Source organism: Ranitomeya variabilis, chromosome 3 (genome assembly GCF_051348905.1).
Source record: "Ranitomeya variabilis isolate aRanVar5 chromosome 3, aRanVar5.hap1, whole genome shotgun sequence".
NCBI classification, from domain to species: domain Eukaryota; kingdom Metazoa; phylum Chordata; class Amphibia; order Anura; family Dendrobatidae; genus Ranitomeya; species Ranitomeya variabilis.
Genome location: NC_135234.1, coordinates 363,018,275 through 363,042,749, shown reverse-complemented (window position 1 = coordinate 363,042,749; position 24,475 = coordinate 363,018,275).

The following is a 24,475-nucleotide window of genomic DNA, read 5'->3' as shown; positions in this document are numbered from 1 at the left end:
AGGAGAGACCAACGTGGCAGAACTAGCCCGATTATTAAGAGCAAATTCGGCCAGCGGCAAAAAAGCAACCCAGTCATCTTGATCAGCAGAAACAAAACACCTCAAATAAGTTTCCAAGGTCTGATTAGTTCGCTCCGTCTGGCCATTCGTCTGAGGATGGAATGCAGACGAGAAAGACAAATCAATGCCCATCTTGGCACAAAACGTCCGCCAAAATCTAGACACAAACTGGGATCCCCTGTCAGAAACGATATTCTCCGGAATCCCATGCAAACGAACCACGTTCTGAAAAAACAAAGGAACCAACTCAGACGAGGAAGGCAACTTCGGCAATGGCACCAAATGAACCATCTTAGAAAAGCGGTCACACACCACCCAGATAACGGACATTTTCTGTGAAACCGGGAGATCAGAAATAAAATCCATGGAAATGTGCGTCCAAGGCCTCTTCGGGATGGGCAAGGATAACAACAACCCACTGGCCCGAGAACAGCAAGGCTTAGCTCGAGCACACACTTCACAAGACTGCACAAAGGTACGCACATCCCTAGACAAGGAAGGCCACCAAAAAGATCTGGCCACCAAGTCTCTAGTACCAAATATTCCAGGATGACCAGCCAACACAGAAGAATGGACCTCGGAGATGACTCTACTGGTCCAATCATCCGGAACAAACAGTCTTTCTGGTGGACAACGATCCGGTTTATCCACCTGAAACTCCTGCAATGCACGTCGCAAGTCTGGGGATACGGCGGACAATATTACCCCATCCCTAAGGATACCAGTAGGCCCAGAGTCTCCAGGAGAGTCAGGCACAAAACTCCTGGAAAGAGCATCTGCCTTCACATTCTTTGAACCTGGCAGGTATGAAACCACGAAATTGAAACGAGAAAAAAACAACGACCAACGAGCCTGTCTAGGATTCAAACGCCTGGCAGACTCAAGGTAAATGAGATTCTTGTGATCAGTCAAGACCACCACACGATGTTTAGCACCCTCAAGCCAATGACGCCACTCCTCAAATGCCCACTTCATGGCCAAAAGCTCCCGATTACCCACATCATAATTGCGCTCGGCGGGCGAGAATTTTCTAGAGAAGAATGCACATGGCTTCATCACCGAGCCATTAGAACTTCTCTGTGACAAAACCGCCCCCGCTCCAATCTCGGAAGCATCAACCTCAACCTGAAAAGGAAGTGAAACATCTGGTTGACACAACACAGGAGCAGAAGAAAACCGGCGCTTAAGTTCCTGAAAGGCCTCCACGGCCGCAGGAGACCAATCAGCAACATCAGCACCCTTTTTAGTCAAATCAGTCAAAGGTTTAACAATACTGGAAAAATTAGCAATGAACCGACGATAAAAATTAGCAAACCCCAAGAACTTCTGAAGGCTCTTAACAGATGTAGGTTGTGTCCAGTCACAAATCGCCTGAACCTTGACGGGATCCATCTCAATAGTAGAAGGAGAAAAAATGTACCCCAAAAAAGAAATCTTCTGGACTCCGAAGAGACACTTTGAGCCCTTCACAAACAGAGAATTGGCCCGCAGAACCTGAAACACCTTCCTGACCTGTAAAACATGAGACTCCCAGTCATCAGAAAACACCAAAATATCATCCAAATACACAATCATAAACTTATCCAGATATTCACGGAAAATATTGTGCATAAAGGACTGAAAGACTGACGGAGCATTGGAGAGTCCAAAAGGCATTACCAAATACTCAAAATGGCCCTCAGGCGTATTAAATGCGGTTTTCCACTCGTCACCCTGTTTTATCCGCACCAGATTATACGCACCGCGAAGATCTATCTTAGTGAACCACCTAGCTCCCTTAATGCGAGCAAACAAATCAGTCAATAATGGCAGTGGATACTGATATTTGACTGTAATCTTATTCAGAAGGCGATAATCTATACAAGGCCTCAGGGAACCATCTTTTTTTGCCACGAAAAAAAAACCTGCTCCCAGAGGGGACGAAGATGGACGAATATGTCCCTTTTCCAAGGACTCCTTAATATAATTCCGCATAGCAGTATGCTCTGGCAGTGACAGATTAAATAAACGACCCTTAGGGAACTTACTGCCAGGAATCAATTCTATAGCACAGTCACAATCTCTATGAGGAGGGAGCGAATTGAGCTTAGGCTCCTCAAAAACATCCCTATAGTCAGACAAAAACGCAGGGATCTCAGAAGGAGTAGATGAAGCGATTGAAATCGGAGGTGCATTATCATGAACCCCCTGACATCCCCAGCTTAACACAGACATTGTTTTCCAGTCCAGGACAGGATTATGAGTTTGTAACCATGGCAGACCAAGCACTAGTACATCATGTAAATTATACAGTACAAGGAAGCGAATCACCTCCTGATGAACGGGAGTCATGCGCATGGTCACTTGTGTCCAATACTGCGGCTTATTCATAGCCAATGGTGTAGAGTCAATTCCCTTCAGAGGGATAGGAACTTCCAGAGGCTCCAGACTAAAACCGCGGCGTTTAGCAAATGACCAATCCATAAGACTCAGGGCAGCGCCTGAATCCACATAGGCATCGACGGAAATGGAAGACAGTGAAAAAATCAGAGTCACAGACAAAATGAACTTAGGCTGCAGAGTACCAATGGCAAAAGATTTATCAACCCTTTTAGTGCGTTTAGAGCATGCTGATATAACATGAGCTGAATCACCACAATAAAAACACAATCCATTTTTCCGCCTATAATTTTGCCGTTCACTTCTGGACTGAATTCTGTCACATTGCATAGTCTCAGGTGCCTGTTCAGAAGACACCGCCAACTGGTGCACGGGTTTGCGCTCCCGTAAACGCCGATCAATCTGAATGGCCATAGCCATCGACTCATTCAGACCTGTAGGCGTAGGGAACCCCACCATAATATCCTTAATGGCCTCGGAAAGACCATTTCTGAAGTTAGCAGCCAGGGCGCACTCATTCCACTGAGTAAGCACCGACCATTTCCGAAATTTTTGACAATATATTTCCGCTTCATCATGCCCCTGAGAGAGGGCTAATAAAGCCTTTTCAGCCTGAATCTCCAGGTTGGGTTCCTCATAGAGCAATCCCAATGCCAGAAAAAACGCATCCACATTGAGCAATGCAGGATCCCCTGGTGCCAATGCAAATGCCCAATTCTGAGGGTCGCCCCGCAGGAAAGATATTACAATCTTGACCTGTTGAGCAGGGTCTCCAGAGGAGTGAGATTTTAAAGAAAGAAACAATTTACAATTGTTCCTGAAATTCAGGAAGGTAGATCTATCTCCAGAAAAGAACTCTGGAATAGGAATTCTAGGTTCAGACATGGGAGTGTGAACAACAAAATCCTGTATGTTTTGAACTTTTGCCGCGAGATTACTCAGGCTGGAAGCCAAACTCTGGACATCCATGTTAAACAGCTAATATCAGAGCCATTCAAGGGTTAAGAGGAGGTAAGAAGCAGCTAGACAGCAATTAAGGGCTAGGCAGCAAAACTCTGAAGGAAAAAAAAAATAAAAATTTCCCTTAAACACTTCTTTTTCTCCTGCTTCAGCCCAAACAATTAACACTTTGTGGGCCGGCTATACTGTCATGAATCCCAATGGCTAGGGATAGCAAGGGACAAGCAAAGTAATACAAAATATCGGACGAGCTCTAGGGTGATGGAACCTGGGCTGACCGCTGCCCTACGCCTGACAAACGCAACTAGAGATAGCCAGGGAGCGTGCCTACGTTGGTTCTAGACGCCACGCACCAGCCTAAGAGCTAACTAGTACTGCAGAGAAAATAAGACCTCACTTGCCTCCAGAGGAATGAACCCCAAAAGGTATAGTTGCCCCCCACATATATTGACGGTGAAATGAGAGGAAGGCACACACATAGAGATGATATATATAGGTTCAGCAAATTGAGGCCCGCTGAAAACTAGAAAGCAGAACGTTACAAAAGGGGTCTGAGCGGTCAGCAAAAAACCCTAATCAAAAAACCATCCTGAGATTACAAGAACCCATGTGCCAACTCATGGCACATGGGGAGAACCTCAGTCCACTAGAGCTACCAGCTAGCATAGAGACATAATAAGCAAGCTGGACAAAAAAAACCAAACAACTGAAAATCAGCACTTAGCTTATCCTGAAAGATCTGGGAGCAGGTAGGCAGGAACCAAACAGAGCACATCTGAATACATTGATAGCCGGCAAGGGAATGACAGAAAGGCCAGGTAAAATAGGAAACACCCAGCCTCTGATGGACAGGTGGAAACTAAAGGCCGCAACCCACCAAAGTCACCCAGTACCAGCAGTAACCACCAGAGGGAGCCCACAAACAGAATCCACAACACCTAGCCCCAACCCTAACCCTAGCCCTAAACCTAGCCCTAATCTTAGCCCTAACCCTAGCTCTAGCCCTAACCCTTGCCCTAGCCCTAATTCTAACTCTAGCCCTAACCCAAACCCTAGCCCTAACCCTAACCCTATCCCTAATGTGTGTGACGGCTGCCAATCATAAAAATTCGCTAAAGAACCCGCTATAAAAGTAAATCAAAATTAAAAAATTAAAAAAAAGTTCAGAGTTCGGCTTTATCAGGTGGAGTTGAAAGCCTTCCTTCTAGCGCTGTGTTGTTATAGTCCCTTACTGCAAATGGCTTTGTAGCTAGGTCCTCTCAGTTCTCTCTGTCTTTTGTTGAAGTGGGACTCAAACCCATATGACAGGTGACTCGAACCTTTTTACAGGGTCTCTATCATGACCCGGGCTCTATGTGTCACTGTGTCTCCTGGGTGTTAGGGCGGACAGGTTACATGTAGTCCAGCTGTCCTTCTGGTTTCTGCTGTGCCTCCTAGAGTATGACACAACCTCGGTCTTCCAGTTACCGTTATCTGCGCTCTGTCAGGGAGGTAGCCCAGTCGCCGTTATTCTCCCCTGTTGTCACTCTCCTGTGCTTTGCTTTCTGGCACATTTGCTGCAAGCCGTTCTTCCTTCTGTATCTTGCTATCTACTGTAAGTGCTACAGCACCTCAGGATGTATGACCCCTCACCCATTCTTCTCTCAGACTGCTTCAGTCTGCTGTCCGGCACCAACTGTCTAAATCTTCCTAACTGCCTAGTGCAGCGCCCCAGAGTCCTGGTCGTTGCAGTACTGACGCTCCGCCACAGGCCTACCCGTCATATGGGTGCGTCCTAGCCATATCATCTGGGGGACGGAGAAGAACATCAGAACAGATACGAGTTGTGAGAAAGAACATCAGAAACAGACACAACAGTTGTGAGGACTATCCCGTGGTGCTCAGCAGGGAGATACTACAACACACAGGCGCTAGAAGGTAGGCACTGATTTCCACCTGCAAAGGGAACTCTGGATGTGCCATCGGACCGGCCGGTCTCAGCCAGCCCTGTTAGCAGTACTCTGGATTGTGGATCCTGAAGCCTTCAGTAAAGAGGTAAAGAGACTGCAACCCTGTGTCCTCGTTATTCATCGTGACTTGCACCATGCCCCATCATCACACCTTTCATTGGACGCCCCTTAGCAGGGTCACGGACTGGGTCTAGCCACCGTGACAACCCCAGGACCGAGACAGAGAGGCCCGGTACCGAGTACCCCGCGGCCCTGCGTCTGGGGGCGCTCCAACTTGGCATCATGAACAGGATCTACTTAAGCTTGAAGAATCAGGTCATGTGTGCCTTGGAACTGTGTCTGAATTGTGCTTGAACTGTGATTTATTGCAAAGACTGTGTATTGCCGATTCCCGCCAAAACCGCCGCCATTACAGCGCTAAGAGGAGCGCAGGAGAAGAAGAAGGGCGTGGAAGTGGGCGTAAACAAGCTGAAGAGCGCGAAAGACAATAGCCGCCCAGTCTAAATATTTCTGTACTTTGAGGACGTGTCCGTCAGCAGCCGAGATCCGCCTCCTGATTCTCAATGGAGGGCGGAGACAAAGAAAGCGAAACCGTCACGGAGAAGAGAGCGGGAAAAAGGCCAGGAAGTAAACCACGTGGAGGACGCCATAGCCAGTTGCTCAGACCCAGAATGCGGGGTTGAAGCAGAGGACTCCCCCAGCTACCCGGAAGAGCACAGCAGCCAGATCTCCACGATTGGAACTGACTTCCTGCAGTCCGAGATGGAGGAATTGATCGAGCAGCTTCTCCAATTGCGGGTGGAAACCAATGCCACACCCCGGGAGACGCCAGCGGAGGATGCCCCGACATCGGTTCCTGTGCCGCTGCCTGAGTTGCTGCCGATGTCCCCACCGATGTCACTGCCAGCGGAGCCAGCCGCGAGGGAGGATGCCGCACCGGCCGGTAAGCCTGCCGACCCTGTCCCGCTGATGGAGAGCCTGCTGATAGGCCCCGTCGCAGCACCACCTCCCCCTGGGACCCATAGACTCCAGCACCTTCCATCCTGGGATCAGGCCACGGGCCTGGAGCACCTCCTCAAGGACCCGATCTCGCCGATCACCGTGGCGGGAGAGGTCTATACAGAGCGGACGTATGCCGCTGGGTGAACCCAGGGTCAGACTTCATGGGGTTCCCTGGAGTACAAACGCAGGAAGGGGAGATGGTGGAAGCCCTTAGCTAGGAGGAATACCAGGCCCATCACCAGCGGGACCTAGAGGTGAAGAACCGGGCCCGCAAGGACCACACCGCCCACCAGGCCCCGCGCAGGCGAGGTACCGTAGTGGCTTTTAGACTCCGTGGGGGTTGGGGCTTTATTAAAGAACCAGACTTGTATGCCGAGGTCTTTGTAAACCGGCGAGATGTAGAGTCCCACCTCAGGGAAGGCCACCCGGACCGGGATCTCTACCCGGGGGATGAGGTCACCTACACCCGCCACTTCGGAGAAAAGGGGTGGTTCGCCTTGAACGTCCACAAAAGGCGAAGTTCTGTGACACCCCCAACTAAGGTGCCGGTGAAGTCGTCCCCCGCAGTGAAGGCGCCCCCTTGTGGTCAGGCCACGGTTTCATAGTTACATAGTTACATAGTTATTAAGGTTGAAGGAAGACTGTAAGTCCATCTAGTTCAACCCATAGCCTAACCTAACATGCCCTAACATGTTGATCCAGGGGAAGGCAAAAAAACCCCATGTGGCAAAGAGTAACTCCACCATGGGGAAAAAAATTCCTTCCCGACTCCACATACGGCAATCAGACTAGTTCCCTGGATCAACGCCTTATCAAGGAATCTAGTGTATATACCCTGTAACATTATACTTTTCCAGAAAGGTATCCAGTCCCCTCTTAAATTTAATTAATGAATCACTCATTACAACATCATACGGCAGAGAGTTCCATAGTCTCACTGCTCTTACAGTAAAGAATCCGCGTCTGTTATTATGCTTAAACCTTCTTTCCTCCAGACGTAGAGGATGCCCCCTTGTCCCTGTCTCAGGTCTATGATTAAAAAGATCATCAGAAAGGTCTTTGTATTGTCCCCTCATATATTTATACATTAACATAAGATCACCCCTTAGTCTTCGTTTTTCCAAACTAAATAGCCCCAAGTGTAATAACCTATCTTGGTATTGCAGACCCCTCAGTCCTCTAATAACCTTGGTCGCTCTTCTCTGCACCCGCTGCAGTTCAGCTATGTCTTTCTTATACACCGGAGACCAGAACTGTGCACAGTATTCTAAGTGTGGTCGAACTAGTGACTTGTATAGAGGTAAAATTATGTTCTAGAGGTAAAATTATGTTCTCCTCATGAGCATCTATGCCTCTTTTAATGCATCCCATTATTTTATGTGCCTTTGTAGCAGCTGCCTGACACTGGCCACTGAATATGAGTTTGTCATCCACCCATACACCCAGGTCTTTTTCATTGACGGTTTTGCCCAGAGTTTTAGAATTAAGCACATAGTTATACATCTTATTACTTCTACCCAAGTGCATGACCTTACATTTATCCCCATTAAAGCTCATTTGCCATTTATCAGCCCAAGCTTCTAGTTTACATAAATCATCCTGTAATATAAAATTGTCCTCCCCTGTATTGATTACCCTGCAGAGTTTAGTGTCATCTGCAAATATTGAAATTCTACTCTGAATGCCCCCTACAAGGTCATTAATAAATATGTTAAAAAGAAGAGGGCCCAATACTGACCCCTGTGGTACCCCACTGCTAACCGTGACCCAGTCTGAGTGTGCTCCATTAATAACCACCCTTTGTTTCCTATCCCTGAGCCAGCTCTCAACCCACTTACACATATTTTCCCCTATCCCCATTACTCTCATTTTATGTAACAACCTTTTGTGTGGCACCGTATCAAAAGCTTTGGAAAAGTCCATATATACTACGTCCACTGGGTTCCCTTGGTCCAGTCCGGAACTTACCTCTTCATAGAAGCTGATCAAATTAGTCTGACATGAACGGTCCCTAGTAAACCCGTGCTGATACTGGGTCATGAGGTTATTCCTCTTCAGATACTCCAGCATAGCATCCCTTAGAATGCCCTCCAGGATTTTACCCACAGTAGAGGTTAAACTTACTGGCCTATAATTACCGAGTTCAGTTTTTGCCCCTTTTTTGAATATTGGCACCACATTTGCTATACGCCAGTCCTGTGGTACAGACCCTGTTATTATGGAGTCTTTAAAGATTAAAAATAATGGTCTATCAATGACTGTACTTAGTTCCTGCAGTACTCGGGGGTGTATCCCATCCGGGCCCGGAGATTTGTCAATTTTAGTTATTTTTAGACGCCGCTGTACTTCCTGCTGGGTTAAGCAGGTGACACTTAATGGGGAATTTCTATCACTAGTCATTTTGTCTGCCATGGGATTTTCTTTTGTAAATACTGATGAAAAAAAGTCATTTAGCATATTGGCTTTTTCCTCATCCTCATCCACCATTTCACCCAGACTATTTTTAAGGGGGCCAACACTGTCATTTTTTAGTTTCTTACTATTTATATAGTTAAAGAATATTTTGGGATTATTTTTACTCTCTCTGGCAATGAGTCTCTCTGTCTCAATCTTTGCTGCCTTGATTTGCTTTTTACAGAATGTATTTAATTTTCTGTATTTATTTAATGCCTCCTCACTACCTACTTCCTTTAATTCTCTAAATGCTTTCTTTTTGTCCCCAAGACGACTGTTACTACCCCAACGTGCACCATCGCCAAAACTACAATCTGCACCGTCGCCACCGCCAATGCTGTTGTGGCCAGAGAGTTGACTGCAGTGGTGGCTAATGCCCAGGCCACCTCAGGATCCAAGACAGTGGGGACGCAGACCCCCAATTGGGAAGAGAGACCTCCCTATGTAGTACCCGGCGGTAGCCAATATCCAAAGGGACTACCCCCGCTGGTGCTACCCCCAGAGTGGTTTAAGTAAACCTCGGAGCCATGACACTGTAAATAGTTACTTGTTTGTCTTCCTGATGTTTTGCTGCTAGTACCCGACCAGGGTTATTCTTAAAGGAATCCCTTTGTTTACCCGGGATCCCTATTGTTTTTGCTTTTTGTGTTTGCTTTTGTTCATCGTTGTTTACAAAGACTGCCAAATCATGGACGGTGAATGATTCACAAACTGTGTTGTAAATAGTTTGCACCTTCTTAAAGGTGCCCCCTACTGGTTTTACAAAAAGGAGAGCTTTTTGAAGAGACTGTTCTTGAATACAGCGCAGAAGTTCTTGCCTTTAAACGGACTTGCAGATAGAGAGTCTGCACTACCTCAAAGAGACTTGAGTCCCTCTTAAAGGGAATGTTCACGAGTTGCAGTTAAGTATGATGTTGTCTTAAGAAAAAGTTGGATTGTAATAATGTTTACATAGGAATAGCATGTAGTTAGATAGCAATAGGAATTGTTTAATGATGTTACTAGAGATTGAGGACAGGAAAGAGTTGAAAGCCGAATTTCAATAAAGTGAACCCGTAGGGGTTAGTGAGTCCTCCTGGAAACCATAGAGAGATGTTTGATTGATCTTGTATTGTGAATAAAAATTGAGCTAATAGAAGAAAGAGGCAGTAGGCCCGGACGAGTAGCCAGGCGGTCCTGCATGTTCAAAGTAAAAGTGTTGTATTTAGAAAATAAAGACAAAGTTAATTTACACTCACCGGCCACTTTATTAGGTACACCTGTCCAACTTCTTGTTAACACTTAATTTCTAATCAGCCAATCACATGGCGGCAACTCAGTGCATTTAGGCATGTAGACATGGTCAAGACAATCTCCTGCAGTTCAAACCGAGCATCAGTATGGGGAAGAAAGGTGATTTGAGTGCCTTTGAACGTGGCATGGTTGTTGGTGCCAGAAGGGCTGGTCTGAGTATTTCAGAAACTGCTGATCTACTGGGATTTTCACGCACAACCATCTCTAGGGTTTACAGAGAATGGTCCGAAAAAGAAAAAAAATCCAGTGAGCGGCAGTTCTGTGGGCGGAAATGCCTTGTTGATGCCAGAGGTCAGAGGAGAATGGGCAGACTGGTTCGAGCTGATAGAAAGGCAACAGTGACTCAAATCGCCACCCGTTACAACCAAGGTAGGCCTAAGAGCATCTCTGAACGCACAGTGCATCGAACTTTGAGGCAGATGGGCTACAGCAGCAGAAGACCACACCGGGTACCACTCCTTTCAGCTAAGAACAGGAAACTGAGGCTACAATTTGTACAAGCTCATCGAAATTGGACAGTAGAAGATTGGAAAAACGTTGCTTGGTCTGATGAGTCTCGATTTCTGCTGCGACATTCGGATGGTAGGGTCAGAATTTGGCGTAAACAACATGAAAGCATGGATCCATCCTGCCTTGTATGGAGCATCTTTGGGATGTGCAGCCGACAAATCTGCGGCTACTGTGTGATGCCATCATGTCAATATGGACCAAAATCTCTGAGGAATGCTTCCAGCACCTTGTTGAATCTATGCCACGAAGAATTGAGGCAGTTCTGAAGGCAAAAGGGGGTCCAACCCGTTACTAGCATGGTGTACCTAATAAAGTGGCCGGTGAGTGTATAGCTTAGAGTTTTATATTAGGCCTTTAGTGGGTTCAGCTTATACGCCCTTAAAGGAAAAGTTAAATTATTGTTCAAAAATTAGCACTTAATAGATAGAATGCCCGGCTGGGTAATGATGGTTATTTATAGTCGAGTTAGTCATAAGTATTATTTATAACCTTGAGTAAAAATGTAAATATGTTTCTGTTTGTAACGTTCAAGTGTCCTCACCTCCCATAAAGGGAAGCACTGTTAAATTTACTTGTTCATTGCATTTCAAAATTTTGTATGTCTTTTGCTAACATGTATTGTTGTTCTTCTTCCCAGTCCGGGAGTACTGGATTTAACCGGGGGGAGTGCAGCGCCCTAGAGTCCTGGTCGTTGCAGTACTGACGCTCCGCCACTAAGGGGAGTGATGGTACATCTGATGGCACTAAAGGAGTTCACCTGACCAGGTATCACAGTCACACATTACACTTCACACTCTGGCCTCCAGGGGGAGCAAAGGGTTCTATGTATTAGGCCACTCCTCACAATCTGGCAAAACTGGGGGTTGGATAGGAAGTTGGAGAGAAGCTGACTGGGTGTGATCCAGGCAACATCCTGTGGCAGAGGGTGTTGCGGGGAAGATTCAGGGGGGTCTCTGTCAGGGGTGGGATCCTGACAGTGGCCTAGCGAAAAGGACAGAACGTTACGGAGCCGCGCCTGCACCCGTTGCGGTGGCATCCTAAGAAAGGATACGAAGTGAGGTTTATTGTGGAGAAGTGAGAAGCGAGATCACAGCACAAAGGAGAATAGAGCCAGTAGGAGTCGTGCCTTAAGATCGTGGCAACATCCTACTGAGGTGCGTAGCCGGTGGCCAGAACGCCGAGGAAGTATTGGGCTCCAAGCATTACTTCAAACAGCGGCAGGACAGTTAATTATAGGTTGGCTGTCTCACCTAAATCACCTAAGCAGATATAGGAGGCAATAGTGGGAGAGGGGCGTCTCTAGGGTCCCAGAATAACTCCAGGCCTACCCGTCATACGGGTGCGTCCTAACCATATCATCTGGGGGACGGAGAAGAACATCAGAACAGATACGAGTTGTGAGAAAGAACATCAGAAACAGACACAACAGTTGTGAGGACTATCCCGTGGTGCTCAGCAGGGAGGTACTACAACACACAGGCGCTAGAAGGTAGGCACTGATTTCCACCTGCAAAGGGAACTCTGGATGTGCCTTCGGACCGGCCGGTCTCAGCCAGCCCTGTTAGCAGTGCTCTGGATTGTGGATCCTGAAGCCTTCAGTAAAGAGGTAAAGAGACTGCAACCCTGTGTCCTCGTTATTTATCGCGACTTGCACCATCATCACACCTTTCATTGGACGCCCCTTAGCAGGGTTACGGACCGGGTCTAGCCACCGTGACAACCCCGGGACCGAGACAGAGAGGCCCGGTACCGAGTACCCAGCGGCCCTGCATCTGGGGGCGCTCCACCTAGCAACTGCCTGGCAACTAACTCCGCCTCCCGAACAGAGAGTGCAGCTCCCCTGAAGTCGGGTGCAGAGCTTCCCCTTCTGGCCTGGAGTCAGAATGCGTTGCACGTAAGGTTACCTGCCAAAAGGAACGTTCCATCGCTTCCAAGCATGACATCACTCTCCCCGTGAGGAAAGCAATGCCACTGTGACAACCAGGACCCTGGGGTGACACATGTACTGCAGATAGAAGCTGTGTATAGTGAAGTTTAGAAGCAATGGGGCTGAGGAGCGATATAATGCAGGAGGGGACTGTATATAAAGGAGCTTTGGAGCAATGTACTGTAGGGCGTTTGATGGATATACATAACTCACAAAAATTTGGGATCTAACGGGACAGTCCCACTTTGGGTGAGCTCAGGGATACATCCTAACTTTCACTCACTCTGTGTATGCGATGTGCGCATGCATTACTGATTAGAAGTTCATTTTTCTATTTGGGGGGGGGGCGCATCTCTCTGTTCTGCTCTGTACATACTTACATTCATTTAAATATCTTATACTTCTCTTTTCGTGCAGTCTGGTCTTCCCCGGGATTCGAATTTCCCACCTTTAGCATTGGAGGCAGCAGCAAAAGCTACTGTCAAGTATTGGAATGTGCATTGTATTATTCTTCATTACAGGCACATTGTTCTGGTATATGGAGCTATATCTCTGCCAGTGCATATCCATAAACCCGTGTTCTAGGAGTAACAGAGAAAATATTTTTTCTTCCTAAAAAATAATGAAAATATATTACAATAATGAAATTTTAATGTACCGTATTTTTCGCTTTATAAGACACTCCGGATTATAAGACACACCCCAAATTTTGAGGAGAAAAATAGGGAATTTTTTTTTTAATAAAATGGTGCTTCTTATAATCCATGTGTCTTATCGCTTACCGGGGGGTGGTGGCTGCGGTGAAGTGAGGTCCCAGGGTTGCTGCTGGGGGCAGAAGTGGAACATTGCTGCAGGACGCAGGCTGGGATGAGGGGGTGTTCTGGTGTGCGGCATGCCGCTGCGGGTGTCCGATGCTGCCGCTGTGCTCTGTCCCCGGTGTTGCTGTCACCTCGCTCTGTCCCTGGTGCTGCCGAGTGCTGCTGCTGCTGTGCTCTGTCCATGGTGTTGCCGGAAGTTGCTGTCACCGTGTTCTGTCCCTGGTGCTGCTGAGTGCTGCTGCCTCTATGCTCAGTCCAGGGTGCTGCCGGGTGCTGCCGCCGCGTCCGAGATTTCAGTGCCGAGATCTCCATCTGCTCATGCGCCGCCTCTCGGCGGCCATTTTCCCAGAAGGAATCCATCGGTGTGATTGTGTTTACAATTTGTACTGTATATCCTATATACCTATACTAGAGGACATCAGGGATTCCAGGGACAGCCACTGAGAAGCGGTGGGCGCCATTGTCGAACACTATCACAGTGCCAACCTCCGCTGATAGGTAGAATATGAGAATTAGGTGTCCTATTAGGGTGAGTTAGAGTTGAGCGACTTTTACTTTTTTCGTATCGAGTCGGGTTTCTCGAAACCCGACTTTGTCAAAAGTCGGGTCGGGTGAAATCGGCCGATTATTGCGAAAAGTCGGGGGCCGACTGAAACACGAAACCCAATGCAAGTCAATGGGGAATCAAAGTCAGCAGTGAGTGGAGGACAGGAAAACACCTACAGTGCCCATTTTAATGCAAAAAACATCAATTCTTATTACTTAAGCTTGTCAATCTTAATTTACTTTATAATAATAGTTAGGCATTGAAAACTGGGGGTCATTTGGCTAAAGTTGTGGGGGGTAGGGCTGGCTCAAGATTTTCGTGGGCCCAGGAAACGCGGAATATGTCACGGCGGTGGAGCAGGGAGAGGTAAGTATTTCAACTTTGCAAGTGCTGTGATCCTGAGCAAGCAGGGGGGCCCACTCTTTGGCACTGGCACAGGGCCCCTCAAAGTATGGCGGTGTGTTTGACGGCGGGTGGCGCCTCCCACTGGCAGAGACACTTTTGCGTACTATGAGGGGCCCTGTGCCAGTGACGTCGCCAACAAGTATGCCCCCCCACCTGATGAAGGAACCTGCACTATCATCTGCACCTTCCTCTTTGTCCCTGCGTAAAGTGGTATAGTATGCGGGAAGGGGAACCTGACTTTCAGCGATTCTGGCTGTGTAAAGTGCAAGGGGAATGTAGTGGTCTGGGTCAATGTACCAGCAGACTCATCTAGCAGTGGCTGGGCAATGGGCAGGATGAGGAGGAAACACAGATATAGGCCCAAATAATAAAGTAGGCTAAATGCAGCTCAAAATTAGTAACAGGACTAAACAGGCGGCATTGCTTTGTTCAGTGGAGGAAAACTGCAATGAGTGGCAGACACAGTTAGTAGGCCCAAATAATAAAGTGGGCTAAATGTCTGCCAAAAATTTGTTCATAAATAAACAGGAGACATTGCTTTGATCAGTGTCGGAAAATTGTAATGAGTAGCAGACTAAGTTATTAGGCCCAAATAATAAAGTGGGCTAAATGTCTGCCAAAAAATTGTTCATAAATAAACAGGCGACATTGCTTTGCTCAGTGTCGGAAAATTGCAATGAGTAGCAGACTAAGTTAGTAGGCCCAAATAATAACATGGGCTAAATGTCTGCCAAAAAATTGTTCATAAATAAACAGGTGGCATAGCTAGGTACAGGGGTGGGCTCCTCTGCTGAGTAGCAGACAGTGGTAGTAGGAGCAAAGTATTAACTGGTCTAAATGGAGACCAGGGCCCCTGTATATTTTAACTATCATCTATCATTTCAACAAATTTGTATTGGCAGTGCCATTGAAGGATTTAACAGCACAGACTACACAGTGGTGGAGCAGGGAGAGGTAAGTATTGCAAGTGGTAGAGCACTGTTCGAGCTGGGGGGGAACACTCTCTCGTGGGCGGCGGTACTAGCACAGGGCCCCTCATATTACGACGGTGTGTCTGACGTTGGTTGTGCACCACCACAGTCAGAGACACTTCATTGTACTATGAGGGACCCTGTGCCAATGCCGTCGCCCAAGAGTGGGCCCACCCACCTGTCCAGGCAAACGGCACTCGCACGGGTGCTTGCGCCAGGTGGTGACCACGGCCCTGTGGGGGGAGTCAGCCCATTTAGGGAGGTATAAAAATGGCCTATGGTGGACATTCAGCAGCTGCAAATGGAGGAATTGGAGAAGTCAGTAAGAGGAGGCCAAAAGCAAGACATTTTTCAGGCAAGCTATTTGAATCCCACTTTTTTGGGGGGAGACTGAACCAAAACTCAGGCCCAGTGTATATAACAACGCAATCTAAGAGGCAGAAAGTGGCTGGCTGACATACGACAAACAGGACTGAAGTATATCCACTTTGTGAGAATTTGAATTTCACTTTTTTTTTGGAGACAGAACCAAAACTCAGTCCCAGTGTATAAAACAACACAATGTAAGTGGCAGAAAGTGGCTGGAAGATATATGAAAAAATACAAGGACTGTAGTACAATTTCAATCTCCCTACAATGATCTCAGGACAAGTATGGCAGCAATAAAAAGGACTGCTGCACACAAAAATGTGGACAAATAAAAAAGATAACTGTTCAGAAAGGAGCAACAGGATTTTTGCTTTTAAAAAAGCAGTTGGTTCGCACAGCAGCGTGCAAACAGCAATGCAGCTATCAGGGAGCCTTATAAGGCAGCCTAATAAGCTACAGAGCTGATGCACAAAAATATACCCTCCACTGTCCCTGCAAAAAAAAGGTGGTGTTGGACAGTGGAAATTGCTACAGCACAAGCAGTTTGGGGGTTAATCTTCCCTCCCTAGCTATATCCCTTCGTCTGATGAAGCTGCAGCAACCTCTCCCTATGCTAAGATCGGCAGAAGTAAGATGGCGGTCAGCGTGCACGCCCCTTCATAGCCCCTGTGACGCCGCAGAAAGCAAGCCAATCACTGTCATGCCCTTCTCTAAGATGGTGGGGACCGAGACCTATGTCATCACGCTGCCCACACTCTGCGTCCTCCTTCATTAGCTGAAAAATGGCGCTGAAAGCGTCATATGAAGCGCGACTTTTGCGCGCAGATCGGCGACCTCATGGCTAATCCCACACTAGGATCGGGTCGGGTTTCTTTGCCGAAAGTCGGCGATTTTTAAATTTGTCCGATCCGTTTCGCTCAACCCTAGGGTGAGTTAGTAATATTCTGGTACAATATCGGTATCTGTTCAGTGTGTTTTTTCTTGTTTATTTACTGGACAAGGGTCCATTTTAAGCATATGTAATAAAGTAAATTTGTTTTTATAGGGGCTTGCACATGTTAGCTATTGTCCTTGAGACCTCTCTCTAGATTATAATATTTAATTGATTTTCTCCATAGATATTATTATAGCGCCATTTATTCCATAGCGCTTTACATGTGAGGAGGGGTATACATTATATAAACAAGTACAATAATATTAAACAATACTGGTCACAACTGGTACAGTAGGAGAGAGGACCCTGCCCGCGAGGGCTCACAATCTACAAGGGATGGGTGAGAATACAGTAGACGAGGGTAAAGCTGGTCGTGCAGCAGTTTGGTCAATCGGTGGTTACTGCAGGTTGTAGGCTTGTCGGAAGAGGTGGGTCTTCAGGTTCTTTTTGAAGGTTTCGATAGTAGGAGAGAGTCTGATATGTCACAGTAGAAGGTTCCAGAGTATGGGTGATGAAATCTTGTATACGATTGTGGGAAGAGTAGATAAGAGGGGAGTAGAGGAGATCTTGTGAGGATCAGAGGTTGCGTGCAGGTAAGTACAGGGAGACGAGGTCACAGATGTATGGAGGAGACAGGTTGTGGATGGCTTTGTATGTCATGGTTAGGCTTTTGTACTGGAATCTCTGGGCAATGGGAAGCCAGTGAAGGGATTGACAGAGGGAAGAGGTCGGGGAATAGCGGGGGGACAGGTGGAATAGTCGGGCAGCAGAGTTTAGAATAGATTGGAGGGGTGCAAGAGTGTTCGAGGGTAGGCCACAGAGTAGGAGGTTGCAGTAGTCAAGGCGAGAGATGATGAGGGCATGGACTAGGGTTTTTGCAGATTCTTGGTTGAGGAATGTACGTATCCGTTAAATATTTTTGAGTTGAAGTCGGCAAGAAGTGGAAAGGGCTTGGATATGTGGTTTGAATGAGAGATCAGTGTCAAGGATTACCCCGAGGCAGAAAGCTTGTGAGACTGGGGAGAGTGGGCAGCCGTTTACTGTAATGGATAGGTTCGTTGGGGGGTTGCGTGATATGTGGGAAAGATGATGAATTCTGTTTTGTCCATGTTAAGTTTCAGAAATCTAGTGGAGAAGAAGGATGAAATAGTGGACAGTGGACAGTCATTGAGGGATTCTGGTTAGTAGGGAGGTGATATCTGGTCCAGAGATGTAGATCTGTGTGTCATCAGCATAGAGGTGATACTGAAAGCCATGAGATTCTATGAGCTGTCCCAGGCCAAAGGTGTAAATGGAGTAGAGCAGGGGCCCTAGGACTGAACCTTGCGGGACTCCGACAGATAGGAGGCGAGGTGAGGAGGTGATATGTGAGTGGGAGACGCTGAATGTCCGGTCTGTTAGGTATGACGAGATCCAGGATAAGGCCAAGTGTCTGTGATGCCAAAGGATGAGAGGGTCTGTAGTAATAGGGAATGGTCCACTGTGTCAAAGGCAGAGGACAGGTCCAGGAGGAGGAGGAGGACAGAGTAGTGTCACTTGCTTTTGGCGGTTAATAGGTCATTAGTGACTTTAGTTAGGGCAGTTTCAGTGGAGTGGTGTTACCGGAAGCCAGATTGTAAGCAGTCGAAGAGGGAGCAAGAAGAGAGATGGGAGGACAGTTCAAGATAGACGTGTTGTAGTAGTTTGGAAGCATAGGGGATAAGTGATATAAGGAGATAGCTAGATACAGAGGATGGGTCAAGAGAGGGCTTTTGGAGGATAGGTGTGATTGAGGCATGTTTAAAGCTTGAGGGGAAAACACCAGTTGTTAGTGATAGGTTGAAGAGATGGGTTAGGGATGGGATGAAGACTGCGGTGAGGTTTGGGATGAAATGGTATGGGATCAGGTCAAGTGCACAGGTGGTGAGATGTGATCTTGAGAGTAGAGTGTTGATCTTCTGTAATGGTGGAGAAGTTGGTTTTGGAGGTGGAGGGCTGGGAAGTTGGGAGGAAGGGCTCTGGGGGTTGTTGACCAAAACTGTCTCTGATGTTATCAATCTTATGCTCGAAAAACGAGGCAAAGTCTTCAGCTGAGATGAGTGGGGAGGGAGGAGGTGCTGGGGGACGGAGGAGAAAATTGAAGGTGTTGAATAACTGTTTAGGGTTGTAAGACAGGGAGGATATGAGAGATGAGAAGTAGATTTGTTGTGGCGAGTGTGGCCTTGAAAGTAGTGAGGGACTGTTTGAGTGCGATGAAGTGCTCATTGGAGTGGGATCTTTTCCATCTCCGCTCAGCCAGTGACAGCCAGTTGGAGGTTGGTGGGGGAGTAGATGCGCACAGAGTGCAACTCAAAGGAAGGGAGGGTAACAGAAGGTGACAGTGGGATTGGGGTGAAGGAGCAGTTATCTGACAGGAGAAAACCAACTCCTCCGCCATGCTTGCTGCTGGGAATAGATAATGGCTGCACTCAAGTTTATTGTGCTAAAGCAAGGAAATGTGCAATACATGAAATGTGAACAGCATAATGGCTTGTGAAATTTATGAAAAAACACATGAGATTTTTAGCACAAAATTTGGCCAAATGTTGTGAGCCCATTCACCAAACGTCAAGGTAATCTCAGATCGAATGGGTAACTAACCTGTCTGCCTAGTGTGAACACTTACCTATGGCTAATAAAATGGTAAAGCCTGTATTTATAGAGGAGGTTAGAACCAACTGTGTTTGGATGTAATTAAAATCACAGCATGGTGAAGGGCGGGGCGTTCAAGTCAGAGAAAGCAATACATAGTAAATATAGAAAAACTGACTGAACAGCCATCTAGTCTGATCTGGTGCATAACCAAAAAGTCTTACATAGCAAATAGATAATGGCTGCACTTAAGTTTATTGTGCTAAAGCAAGGAAATGTGCAATACATGAAATGTGAACAGCATAATGGCTTGTGAAATTTATGAAAAAACACATGAGATTTTTAGCACAAAATTTGGCCAAATGTTGTGAGCCCATTCACCAAACGTCAAGGTAATCTCAGATCGAATGGGTAACTAACCTGTCTGCCTAGTGTGAACACTTACCTATGGCTAATAAAATGGTAAAGCCTGTATTTATAGAGGAGGTTAGAACCAACTGTGTTTGGATGTAATTAAAATCACAGCATGGTGAAGGGCGGGGCGTTCAAGTCAGAAAAAGCAATACATAGTAAATATAGAAAAACTGACTGAACAGCCATCTAGTCTGATCTGGTGCATAACCAAAAAGTCTTACATAGCAAATAGATAATGGCTGCACTCAAGTTTATTGTGCTAAAGCAAGGAAATGTGCAATACATGAAATGTGAACAGCATAATGGCTTGTGAAATTTATGAAAAAACACATGAGATTTTTAGCACAAAATTTGGCCAAATGTTGTGAGCCCATTCACCAAACGTCAAGGTGATCTCAGATCGAATGGGTAACTAACCTGTCTGCCTAGTGTGAACACTTACCTATGGCTAATAAAATGGTAAAGCCTGTATTTATAGAGGAGGTTAGAACCAACTGTGTTTGGATGTAATTAAAATCACAGCATGGTGAAGGGCGGGGCGTTCAAGTCAGAGAAAGCAATACATAGTAAATATAGAAAAACTGACTGAACAGCCATCTAGTCTGAACTGGTGCATAACCAAAAAGTCTTACATAGCAAATAGATAATGGCTGCACTCAAGTTTATTGTGCTAAAGCAAGGAAATGTGCAATACATGAAATGTGAACAGCATAATGGCTTGTGAAATTTATGAAAAAACACATGAGATTTTTAGCACAAAATTTGGCCAAATGTTGTGAGCCCATTCACCAAACGTCAAGGTAATCTCAGATCGAATGGGTAACTAACCTGTCTGCCTAGTGTGAACACTTACCTATGGCTAATAAAATGGTAAAGCCTGTATTTATAGAGGAGGTTAGAACCAACTGTGTTTGGATGTAATTAAAATCACAGCATGGTGAAGGGCGGGGCGTTCAAGTCAGAGAAAGCAATACATGCTTTGTAAGACTTTTTGGTTATGCACCAGATCAGACTAGATGGCTGTTCAGTCAGTTTTTCTATATTTACTATGTATTGCTTTCTCTGACTTGAACGCCCCGCCCTTCACCATGCTGTGATTTTAATTACATCCAAACACAGTTGGTTCTAACCTCCTCTATAAATACAGGCTTTACCATTTTATTAGCCATAGGTAAGTGTTCACACTAGGCAGACAGGTTAGTTACCCATTCGATCTGAGATTACCTTGACGTTTGGTGAATGGGCTCACAACATTTGGCCAAATTTTGTGCAAAAAATCTCATGTGTTTTTTCATAAATTTCACAAGCCATTATGCTGTTCACATTTCATGTATTGCACATTTCCTTGCTTTAGCACAATAAACTTGAGTGCAGCCATTATCTATTTGCTATGTAAGACTTTTTGGTTATGCACCAGTTCAGACTAGATGGCTGTTCAGTCAGTTTTTCTATATTTACTATGTATTGCTTTCTCTGACTTGAACGCCCCGCCCTTCACCATGCTGTGATTTTAATTACATCCAAACACTGTTGGTTCTAACCTCCTCTATAAATACAGGCTTTACCATTTTATTAGCCATAGGTAAGTGTTCACACTAGGCAGACAGGTTAGTTACCCATTCGATCTGAGATTACCTTGACGTTTGGTGAATGGGCTCACATCATTTGGCCAAATTTTGTGCTAAAAATCTCATGTGTATTTTCATACATTTCACAAGCCATTATGCTGTTCACATTTCATGTATTGCACATTTCCTTGCTTTAGCACAATAAACTTGAGTGCAGCCATTATCTATTTGCTATGTAAGACTTTTTGGTTATGCACCAGTTCAGACTAGATGGCTGTTCAGTCAGTTTTTCTATATTTACTATGCTTGCTGCTGGGGCGGGGTGTGTGAGAAACGTGGAAGCCACCATACGAAAGTGCAGCAGGAGAGGCTGTGTCAGAAGGGGTGAGCCAGGTTTCGGTGATGGCGAGGAAGGAAAGTTTGGTAATAACAAAAAGATCATGGATGTAGGAAAGCTTGTTGCAGACAGAGCGAGCGTTCCACAGAGCTCCTGTTAGTGGGACTGGGGAAGTGGGGGCTGGGCAAATGGGTATAAGGTTAGAGGTTATGGATATTTGTGATAGAGCGTGGATGGGAAGTAGAAATGACTGTGGGGATGTGGTGAGGAGGGCCAGGATTTGGAGAGATATCACCAGCAGTGAGAAGGAGCAGAGAAAGTGTTAGCAGGTGGGAGCAGGAGAGGGCATGAGGTGGCTGTCTGTGTTTGAAGACAGAGGATTGTATGTTGAGGAACAGTTCTGAGGAGGAGGTGAGATGGATGGGGAGGATTGAAGAAGAGTTGAACAGTTCCTTACTTGGTGTAGGGATTAGGGGAGTTTGCAGAAAGTGAAGGATTATAGGGCTGAGAGTGAAAACAAACAGAAACATTGTTTACAGTGACTGTGTCCAGTTACCTTCAGTTCCCTTCAGGTTCAACTGTTTTTTTTTTTTTAAACAATAGATCTTTATTGAATTTTGCATATAAGGTGAAGAAAAAACCTCAATTCAAACATATTTTTACAATATGTATAAGAGGACATATAAGTAGTTAACAAACAAACAAACGAACAAACAACAGGGTAAGATGCAGGGGAAGGGGGGGGGTAACCCTTGAGAAGAGGGTTATAGTGTGTCCCATTCTGGTTAAATGATTCAATCAGTCAGGAGGGTCAGGGTTGGTCAGATGAAATACTGATGTGGCAAAGGGGGTGTGGTTGGCATACTCCGCCCAGGGAAGCCAAATTTTCTCAAACTTGCCAACTTTGTCTGTAAGTATGGCAGATAATTTTTCGTTTATCATGTACCAAGAAAGGCATGTTTTAACTGCAGATAATTCTAGATTTGTTTTTTTCCAAGCCGAAGCTATGGTTTGTTTGGCTGATAGGAATATAAATGTGATGAGGGCTTAAGCGTGTTTAGGGGTGTTGGGGATACGCTTGTGAAGTAGAGCCTCCCAAGGGTTTTTTGTAAGATTGATATTTGTTATAGAGAAGATCAGGTGGTATATTCTAATCCAAAATCTGCGTACAATCGGGCATAGCCACCAGATATGGAACATATCACCTGTGGAATTACATCCTCTAAAGCAATTTGGAGAATAGTTGTCGACTGCTTTAGCCACTGTGGCTGGGGTCAGGTACCACATGGTCAACACCTTATAATTCGTTTCTAGCATGAGGGTATTTAACCCCTTCACCCCCGGAGCTTTTTCCGTTTTTCCGTTTTCGTTTTTCGCTACCCTCCTTCCCAGAGCCATAACTTTTTTATTTTTCCGTCAATTTGGCCATGTGAGGGCTTATTTTTTGCGGGACGAGTTGTACTTTTGAACGACATCATTGGTTTTAGCATGTCGTGTATTAGAAAACGGGAAAAAAATTCCAAGTGCAGTGAAATTGCAAAAAAAGTGCAATCCCACACTTGTTTTTTGCTTGCCTATTTTGCTAGGTTCACTAAATGCTAAAACTGACCAGCCATTATGATTCTCCAGGTCACTACGAGTTCATAGACACCTAACATGACTAGGTTATTTTTCACCTAAGTGGTGAAAAAAAATTCCAAACTTTGCAAAAAACAAAACAAAACAAAATTGCGCCATTTTCCGATACTCGTAGCGTCTCCATTTTTCGTGATCTGGGGTCAGGTGAGGGCTTATTTTTTGCGTGCCGAGCTGGCGTTTTTAATGATAGCATTTTGGTGTAGATACGTTCTTTTGATCGCACGTTATTGCATTTTAATGCAATGTCGTGGCGACCAAAAAAACGTAAATCTGGCGTTTCGAATTTTTTTCTCATTACGCCATTTAGCGATCAGGTTAATGCTTTTTTTTTATTGATAGATCGGGCGATTCTGAACGCGGCGATACCAAATATGTGTAGGTTGGGTTTTTTTTTTATTGATTTATTTTGATTGGGGCGAAAGGGGGGTGATTTAAACTTTTATATTTTTTTTATTTTTTTCACATTTTTAAAAACTTTTTTTTTTTACTTTTGCCATGCTTCTATAGCCTCCATGGGAGGCTAGAAGCAGGCACAGCCCGATCGGCTCTGCTATGCAGCAGTGATCATAAGATCGCTGCTACACAGCAGATTTGCAGGTGTGCTGTGAGCGCCGACCACAGGGGGGCGCTCACAGCCACCGGCAATCAGTAACCATAGAGGTCTCAAGGACCTCTATGGTTACAATGGAGGAGCATCGCCGACCCCCGATCATGTGACGGGGGTCGGCGATGCGCTCATATCCGGCCGCACGGCCGGATGCGGTAGTTAAATGCCGCTGTCTGCGTTTGACAGCGGCATTTAACTAGTTAATAGCGGCGGGTGATCGCGATTTCACCCGCCGCTATTGCGCGCACATGTCAGCTGTAAAAAACAGCTGACATGTCGCGACTTTGATGTGCGCTCACCGCCGGAGCGCACATCAAAGCGGGGGTCCCGACATGTGACATACTATTCCGTCACATGTCGGGAAGGGGTTAATATTCCTCCAGTAGAGGAGGACCAGATTTGAGACCATTCTGAATTGGTCAAAGTGGAACCAATGTCAGACTCCCAGCGAGAAGTGTACTTCAAACAGCGCCTATGAGAGGAGGAATTGATATGAGAGTAAAGGAGAGATATAATGCCTGGAGCGTGTGGATTTAGGCGGCATCTTTGTTCAAAGGGAGTGAAGGAATAAGGAGGGGTAGAGTTTTTTAGTAATGAATTGACAAATTTTTTAAGTTGCAAGTAACGAAATACCTCTCCAGGGGGAGATGGTATTTTTCACTCAGGACCGAAAAAGGAATAATCCCATCCACGTTAAAGAGGTGATGGATTCTGGTTATCCCT